Source organism: Chenopodium album, chromosome 6 (genome assembly GCF_948465745.1).
Source record: "Chenopodium album chromosome 6, dcCheAlbu1.1, whole genome shotgun sequence".
NCBI lineage: Eukaryota > Viridiplantae > Streptophyta > Magnoliopsida > Caryophyllales > Amaranthaceae > Chenopodium > Chenopodium album.
This window is the reverse complement of record NC_137839.1, coordinates 22,791,019-22,800,787: the sequence shown is the minus strand read 5'-3', so window position 1 is coordinate 22,800,787 and position 9,769 is coordinate 22,791,019. Positions and strand designations below refer to the sequence as shown.

The window sequence follows — 9,769 nt, the reverse complement described above, 5'->3', positions numbered from 1 at the left end:
AATCAAACCTCAATTTATAACGATGATAGAGAGGAAGCAATTCAGTGGAGCCAAGGGTGAAGACCCGAATCTTCACATTGCCGACTATTGTCAATATTGGAACACCATAAGGCAAGCCGGGGTCACTCAAGACCAAATCAGGGAGATTCTCTTTCCCTTCTCTTTAGCCGGAAAAGCTAAATTGTGGTTTAATGGTTTAAATAGAACTACACTTGGTATAACTGACTGGGAAACTCTTGTTTTGAATTTTTATAACAAGTATTATCCTGCAGAAAGAACAGCAGTACTACGGAGTGCGATTCAGAACTTCGCTCAAGAAGCCGATGAGTCTTTATATGAGGCTTGGGAGAGGTTCAAGGACTTACAAAGAGAATGCCCTCACCATAATTTAGCACAATGACAGTTAATCCAAGCCTTTTATAACGGCATTGGAAATTCCTCTAGAATAATTTTAGACTCTGCAGCTAGTGGGAGATTTATGAATCTTAATGTTGATGATGCAGGTCAGGTTATTGAAGATATGGCGATACACAATTCCCAATATGGGAATCCCAGAGGATTTGCTAACAAGGGGAAACATAGTGTCGACTCTGTATCCTTTTTGCAAGCTCAACTGACCTCTATTTGACAAAAATTAGATAATCTGAGCACTGCTAATGTAGCTAATGTTTCTGCAATTAATAATAATTCTAATGAGGCTTTCTGTGAAAATTGTGGTATTGTAGGTCATTGGGAGCAGGATTGCAGGAGTTCCGTGGAGCAAGTTAATGCCTTCCAAGCTTATAGGTAGAATAACCCATACTCCAACACTTACAATCCTGGGTATCGGAATCATCCATACCTTTCCTACCGGAGCACTAATGTTCAAAATCCACCACCATAAGAACCACAGGTGCCACAGCAACAGCAGCAGAAGTATTATCACCCAAATGCTAGCCATAAGAATCAACCACAACAACCCCCCTCATCTTCAGACCCTTCTTTGGGGGAAATTAGAGCAATGTTGGTCAATATGAAAAAGCACATGGAGAGCAGGGATGCGACAATTGATCAAATTCTAGCGCATAATAAAATTGTAGATAATCAAATTGCGCAACTCTCCGCTACTCTACAAGCACGCCAACAGGGAGCCCTGCCGGCACAGCCGACTAGGCCTACGGATCAAGCATTTGCAATTACTCTAAGGAGTGATTCAAACTATAAAGGGCCCTCTATGCCCAGAGTTGATGAACCTATTTTATTAAATAATGCTAATCTTGATTCCATTAAACCAAACAATGTAGTTGCTAGCCCTGCAGGGCTAGAGGATTATACTAACACATCTAATTCTACATTGCAGGGTAAAACACCAGAGAAGGTGGTTACTCCAGACAAAGAGAAGAATGCTCAAAAGCCAATTATCAAACTTCCTTTCCCCAATCGTCAATTGAAGACAAACTTGGATAAGCAGTTTGGTAAGTTCCTGGAGATGGTTAAAGATTTGAAGGTAACAGTTCCCTTTACTGAATTGATCACACAAATCCCCTCATATGCAAAATTTATGAAAGAAATTATGACGAGAAAAAGGTCTATTAGTGAGGTAGAGACAGTAGCTTTCACTGCAGAGTGTAGTGTCGTACTTCAAAATAAGTCTCCACCTAAATTAAAAGATCCGGGTAGTTTCTATATCCCTTGTCATATTGGCAATCTCTTGATTGATAATGCATATGTGATTTGGGTGCTAGTGTTAGTGTCATGCCATTATCTGTGTGTTCTAAGTTGAATATGGGTAAATTAAAAGCTACCAATATAACTCTGCAAATGGCCGACCGTTCTTTCAAATACCCCCTAGGTGTTTTAGAGGATGTCCCCGTTAGAGTAGGTAAATTATATATACCTGTAGATTTTGTTGTTCTTGATATGGCTGAGGATAGGCAAACCCCAATTATTTTGGGTAGACCATTCCTTAACACCGCAGGAGCAGTCATAGACGTAAGAAGTGGTAAGCTAACACTATCAGTAGGGGACGATAAAGTGGTTTTTAATCTGAATAATGCCCCCAAAAGCTCCATGACTGAGGAGAAATGTTTCAGTGTCAATGTGGTTGTAAATTATTCTAACAAGCCCCAAGCTTTTGAAAAAAGATCCCTTGGAGGCGGTATCTTGTGTTGCATCCTTTTCAGATGAGATAGAAAGATGGCAAAAGGAAGTCGATGCAATAGAAAGAGCACTCTACAATGTTGGTCTTGGTTTCGAGGATGAACAAGTGGAACCGATAGAGCAAGTTGTGCGAATCGAGCCTACGGTAAGTGTTCCGCCAGATCGAGTTGCAAGTGTTGAACGCAATGACAATTTGAAGCAACATTTGATCAAAGAAGGGTTTTTAGTGCTTAGCATTGAAGATCCCCTAGTCCAAGTCATGGAGGATCCACCAGATAAGGCGACTTGGCGTCCCACAGGTTATGTCAGGAAGCCGCATCGCAGCCTAAACATCGCTAGACCGGGTGTGAAACCACCCGATCAAGCGTTAGGCCAAGGGTCCTAGGAATTGTACTTGGTAAGAAGGTCGTGCGGGACCTAGATAAACTAGCGCTTTGCGGGAGGCAACCCGTATTTTTTATGTTTTCTAGATTAGTTTTTCTTTTCTTTTTTTCTTATGAGAGGAGAGACGAGGGAATTTAATGAGTTTTATGAGTGTTTGTACAAGTTTGAAGGAAAAGAGTTAGACAACTTTTTGAGAACAGAAGGAAATTAGCTTTCCCCGATTTAGTCTCGGGCCCGACCGGGCGAATCTCGCCCTATCGGGCGCGAGACCAGGGTTCCAAAAACAAGAATTTTCGCCCGACCGGGCGAGAGGCGCCCGACCGGGCGCGAATTTTGATGTTTACGGACTAATTTGTCCGCCCGATCGGGCAAGCCTCGCCCGATCGGGCGCGAGAAGAGAAGAAATTTTTGGCAAAAAATCGCCCGATCGGGCGACTAGCGCCCGACCGGGCACGAGAAAAAGGTGGAAAATATTGGTCAGATCGCCCGACCGGGCGAATGGCGCCCGACCGGGCGAATGGCGCCCGACCGGGCGAATGGCGCCCGACCGGGCGCGAACATAAAGAACTTCAGATCGCCCGGCCGGGCGAAGTCCGCCCGACCGGGCGCGAGAACCAGGCCCTGCTACTGAAGATCGCCCGACCGGGCGAGCCACCGCCCGACCGGGCGCGAGGGAATTCAGCCGTTCCTTTTCTTCTTTCTTTCTTCTTTCTTTCTTCATTTCTTCTTTCCTCCATCACTTTCTCTCTCTAAAACTTAAATTTTCTCTAACTTCTCTTTAAGATTTCTCCTCCATTACCAATCCAAATTCAAAACTTTTTATATATCTGTGATCCTCTCTTCATTCTCTTCACTCTCATACAAAAAATTTTCAGTTTTACTTCAAAATATTTTTGACCCATTTCGTCTATATGGCTTCAAAGAGGGAAAGATCCATTTTTGGTAGGAGCTCCAGCTCGAGGGAGGAGTACGACCCAGACTTGCAGCTCCCGTATTGGCCGACGATCCGGATCGTGAGCCGGGAACAGAAAGAACGATTGGAGCATTTGGTCGGTCGTGAGGTAATCCGTTCTCGGTGGTTACACCGCCCTACCCTAGAATCATATGGTTTGTTTGATTATGTTAAACGATTTTTGAATGATATTAGCATGAGAAAATTCGTTGACATACATTATCCTACATACCGAGAACTCACCTGTGAATTTTTGTCCACTTTTCATGTTGTTAGTAGTAGGAATGGGCCTAATTTATTTTTCAGGTTAAATAATAGAAATATTAGTTTAACTTTTGTTGAATTTTGTAAAATTTTTGAATTAAATTCTGAATTATCTCACCAGTGGCATGAAGATTATAAAATGGGTGATTTATATTTTTCTTTGACTGGTTTACCTGCCCCTGACCCCCAACATGCTAGTACCAAATCCATTCACCACCCTGTCCCGAAAATCTGGCAAAGATTTGCGGGATTGTGTTTTTTGGGTAGGGCCGAGCCTCATAACGCTCAAACCAACGAACTAGCTATAATAGGACACTATGTATACGGGTTCGGGAAATTGAACATAGGCAAGTTCATAGTTCACCACCTGAGTCGGCATGCCACAGCCGGCACCACTTCCAAGTCCCCTATCCGTTTAGGTGGCCTTATCACTCGATTAGCGGTGAAAAAGGCCGGTTTTGTAGTAGACGGACCCCACCAGCTGACTAACTGTGGACCAGATACCTACATGACTGCTAGGTATTTTGAGGATGTGGGGTGGGTTAGGCCGGATAGCGAGCAGACACCCTTTTGGTGTATTCGGACTGGGAACGAGCAACCTTTGCCTATTTTTCCCCTTCCCAGTCCAGACTTGACCGCCTTTCCCCCAGGGCAACTTTCTTACACCTATGATGCTTTAGTTGCCAACGATAGGGGACAGGCACCACCACCACCAGTTCCACCACCCCAGCCCCAGCCCGAGGTGGCTTTCTCTCCACCTCGTATGTCCCATTCCGTCCCTCATGTTGACTCTGACCCAGTTTGGGATTTTCAGAGTATAGGTCAGGCCCTAGGACGTATTGAGCATTCACAGACTGACCTTAGGAGGATGGTAGGCTCTATTGACCAGAGGTTAGGGTACCTAGAGAGGAACCAGGGTAGAGCTCTCTACCTTATGTACGATGATTACGCTCGTCGAGGCAACATTCCCGACGACGCTATTCACCCTGACTGGTTTCAGCCTCCACCCCAAGGATACGATAGGGATCCCACTGCCCGTGGTATTTACTCTGACTATTCTTCCTTTTTCGGGTACATGCAGGACATTCCTTTCGGGGGACCGGCGGGGGGGAGTTTTCACGCTGACTATTTTGGTGGTAGCTCTTCTGGTGCAGGTGGTGCAGGTGGCAGTGGAGGTGCGGGTTTCGGCTCGATGGACGAGGATGATGAGGACTAGCTATGCTGGGCTAGTTTCCGAGCCAATGAGGACATTGTCTGATTCTAGCTTAGGGGAGATTTTGGTTTGGTATTTTTCTTTTTCTTTTTCTCTTTTCTTTTATTTTTGGTGTGTTTTCTTAGGTTAGATTTTTCGCTTTCTAGTATCGTTTTTATTGATTTCTTTATATATAAAAATACAAAAAATTTGAAAAATTAAAAAAATCCAAAAATACGTTCCAATGAATTATAAATTATGCTTCCCTGTGCCCCTTACTTGAGAAATTTGTTTTGATTCTTGGTATTTGATGATAGGCATTGTGGATTAGTTGATCATGATATGATGTTTGATTGCCTTGAAACCTTTACATGCGTCAATTTTGTCCAACTACTTGTGAATATAGTGCTTGACTAGTTGATTAGGTTAGGAAATGTGTGATAGTTCCATAGTTCCTGGTATGTCAATGAATTTGAGTATTGGTATGCAACTACTAGTAATGTTTATATGATTCATTATTATGCACATTGTGGAGGACGAAGACATTTGTTCTTTTAGGAAACCTCCAGATATTGTAGATACATTTGTTCCCTTCTTGCTACCCATGTTGTTGCCTTGACTTTTTGTTGTTTATTAGCCATATTACAAGCCTATTTTGCCCCATTGGTTACTAGTCCCAAGCTTGGCTTGGGGGAGCTATTAGTGAGTGAGGTGAGGGAGTTTGTAGTGTGCTTACTATTTGCACAATTTGGGTGGGATTTTGAGAATTTGTTTTGTTGATTATTCATGTTTATTTTTGATGAGTTTGAGAGCTATATTTTCTTGAAAAAAATAAATCATGATACTATGGGGAAAAAAAAAAGAGAGAGAAGTTCAAAGAAAAAAAATGTGTGAAAAAAAATAAGTGAACTTCAATGTGAAAAAAATGTTCAAATGTTCTAGATGGAGGTGGATCAAAAGAAAAAAAAAATTGAGCTTCAATGAAAAAAATACAAGTTTGGAAAATAAAGTTTGTTTATTCACTCTACCTCTTCATTATTATATCTTATGAGTGATTATTGTAAGTGTTGGGATTATTTATTATGATTGGAGTTTATTTGGTTGATGTTAGAGTTGGTTATGTACGAGATGTATGATCATTATTTATGTTGATCATGGGTTTTATTAGGTTGTGGCTCCTTTAAGCATAGCTTTTCTCTCACGTATTTCCAAATTTATCCTACCCTTTACCCTAACCTTACATTACAAGCTTTAAAGACCTTCCGACCTTGTGCATATGAGTTGTATGACTGTGAAAGTGTTGTTTATCAATGCAAGTTATGATTTGGCATATTTCGAGTCGACTAGTAGGATTGAGTGTTCGTTGTTCTATACACACGAGAGTGTGAGTTGGGAGGGCAATGTTCACATTAAAGGGGTGGTTGGAGAGCGATCGAGTACATCTTTTACTCGCCACATAAATGAGAGTCGAGTGTGTGAGCACTAGTCTTGAATTCTATATGCTCTTGTGGTTTGCTCTGTTTGACAATTGTTAGGGAAGAAAGGTAATTGGATGGATTTGATTGGTTGACTCTGAAGCGTGTTTATTTGATTTACCCTGGATCGTTTGTGCTTGATTTTTACTTATTGGGGTGAAGCATATTTATTGATTCATTGATGAGATCTTTGCTTAGGGACAAGCAAAGGTTTGGCTTGGGGGAGTTTGATGTGTCCGTTTTATATAGCATTTTACCCCCGTCCCTTGGTCGTAATTAGTAGTGTTTTTGGCTCTTTAGAGCCACTTTTATTACTAATTGGTGTTTTCCAGTGTTTTCGTAGATTTGGTTGACTTTTGCAGGGATTTATGCTTTTGGAGTATTTTCCTGAGATATTTTGGAGTAATCACGAGCATTGGAGAAGCACGACCAGAGTTTATAGCCCAGGGCCGGTTAGAGACATCGAACCGGTGGTTAAGGGCTCGGTATAGGTGATAACTGGGCATTTGGATCGAGTATTCAAGACCCAAAGAGGAAACCCAGATTGGCCCGAAGAATTGGAGCCCAATCGAAGTCTAGATATTGGCCCAAATGATCCGCCCGGCCAAAAAGGCTGGCCCCGGAGGCGCGCCCGGCCGGGCGGGAGAAGCTTGGTCTGGCGCCCGGTGACGCGCCCGACCGGGCGCGAGATTTGTATTGGAGTAAAAAAAGGCGCGCCCGATCGGGCGCGTGTATATTTAGGAGGCGATTAGCGTCGTTTTATTTTGTTTTAGTTTAGGATTTTTGTACGGAGTATAAATACTCCTCCGTAATACGACTTTAGGATCTCTTCTTCTTCTCTTAATATTATCTCTTAGACTTTCTCTTTCTACTTAGACTTCTCTCTCTAAACTCTCTCTCTAAACCTTTGTTCTTATATCTTTGATTAATTCCATATTATTTTGGTAACGATTTCTCTTCCCTTAATCTTAGTTATTTATTTTATTTCTTTCATCATGATTTATTTTATTATTTTGATTAGTTTAGTTTTTAATATGTGTGAGTAGTTTAATTTCTAGGGTTTATGGGGATCCATAAATAATATGAAGGGGTAAATTATTGTTGTTGATTATCAATGCTAGATTAATTTTCTATTGATTGATTTAATGCTCTGTGACTAGATTAGGCCTATCTTTTATGCATGAGTTTGACAATATTGATTCAAGAATCGAGAGATGAGAATTAATGTTTAGGTCTAGTTTCAATAGGCAAGTTAATTTATAAATGGTTAAGTCAAGATTCGAGAGATGAGATTTAATACCGGTAAATTAATTGTGTGATTGTAATAAGTAGCGAGAGCCCTTTACAATCTGGTTAATTGATGCATTGATGATTGACTGTTATTGATTGTTGGTATTGCATGATAATTTCTTATTGGATTGTTTTAATGTTTTACAATTGCGGCTTGTAAAAGTATAGCAATATTAAATTGATGAATCGAGCAGATGTTAATTTGATATTAAAGGCTATTTTCAATAAGAACTTAGATCTAGTAAATTGCGAGAGCCTGTTAGATCTATGTTGATTAATAAATTGTGAGAGCCTGTTAATCATGTTATCTATGCCTTGTCAATGATTGATTACCTTGTTTTACCCTAGAGTATTATTTATTGGTGAACCTATGCCCTAGATCCTTTATTATATTATTTTCTCCCTATTCCTACTCTTTTTAGTTTATTTTCTTATTTAACTTTAAATATTGGTTACTTAAATAGTTTAGATTATAATAATAAATTAGAAGTAAAAAGACTAGTTTCCCTGTGGAGATCGACCCTACTTCCCTATCTACCTTAGTTAGTGATTTAGGTAATTATTTTTTATTAGGGGATACGACTTTACCCTGTCATGAAGCAAGCAACCAAACACCCTAACCCCTCTCTCTCACACGCCTCTCTCTTCCTCCCCTTTTTCCGTACGGTACGGACCACCCAAGCAAGGTGGTTGCTCACGTTTGTGGTGGTGGTCGTTTGTGGCTCATTCATTCCTCTCTTCTCCGTTGAAGGTTGATTGAAGAGTTCAATCAAAACTAACTAGCATTAGTGGAGGTTTAATTTGTGCTCGTATTGTGGACCAAGTAGAGGAATCACGCTTGGGGTTCTTTATCTCTCATTGTTCTTTCTCGATCGCACGTGGAATCATGCTTCAAAGGTATAATTATATGTTCTTTATGTGTTGTGCAATGATCTTGGTTATTAGATGCTTATGAATGTGATTCATGAAATTACGCTCGGAGCATCTTAAGTCCTACATCTTGTACTATCATTACTACAGTGAAAGAGATTGAATGATCGTCCCCGCCCGTGGAGTAGGTCTTGACCGCACCACGTAAAAACTTGTGTCTCGTGTTCTTTTTTCTTATTTTTGTTCTTTAATTTCTTACTTTTTATTTCACACAAATTACTCTACCAGATATCCTAATTAAACTCACATAGAAAGCCGCTAATTAATAAGTCAGTAAATTAAAGTCTATGAACTAATTACCTAATTTTAAATTCATTTAGATAGATAAATAATAATTCATACAATAAATAATGAAAGTCATGAATCTTGCTAAAGTATGTTAACACTTGAAAAACTATCAAAAAAAAAAAGAAAAAAAAAAGGCTCTTGGTTATATTTTTTGTAAATAGTAGACTCTTAGGGCATGTTCTCATTGACTGAACTGAACTGAACTTATTAGAGCTGAACTGAACTGAACTGAACTGAACTGAATATTTTATAAGAGAAGGAAATTAGGAACTAAAACTGAACTGAACTTATTAGAACTAAACTGAACTGCATTAAACTGAACTGAAGATAATCGTATCAGAACAGGGCCTTAGTTATATCATAAAACGAACTAGGTAGTCAATATTTTATACTCGTATGACATGATAATGTCACAATTTTATACGATTATAGGCCGCCTTTAGTAATTAGGGTAATATAAATTTCAACTGTGTATGATACAAACCAAAGCTACCATAATTAATCGATGTCGAAAAATAGCACGTACCATAGCTAATTCTAAGCCACTTCCATGAGCAAATCCTTGTAAGGTAGCAACAAACGGCTTTGGTGAACCTAAGATAAATAATTCAACGTTTTTATTGCAACTATAGTAAGTATTATACATGTACTATTGCAATTATTAACCACAAGTCCACAAATTAAAAACTAAAAAATGTTTATAAGGTAGGTTTTGAGCAAAGACCTTTGATCATGTTGATCAACTGAGTAGCAAAGCTTTTCGGCAATATAGATAAATCCCCTATATATAAACCAAGTACCCATGTATATCGTATCATAATCAATTTCATAACTAATATGCTAAATTATGTAGAT

General features: G+C 39.8%; 1 non-coding gene across 1 annotated transcript; it reads right to left on the bottom strand.

Annotated features, from left to right (window-relative positions):
* Nucleotides 1-283: 283 nt before the first annotated feature.
* LOC145637470 (small nucleolar RNA R71) lies at nt 284-390 on the bottom strand. Its single transcript, XR_014114251.1, has one exon. It is a non-coding gene; the product is annotated as a small nucleolar RNA R71 (small nucleolar RNA).
* Between the last annotated feature and the right edge of the window lie 9,379 nt (nt 391-9,769).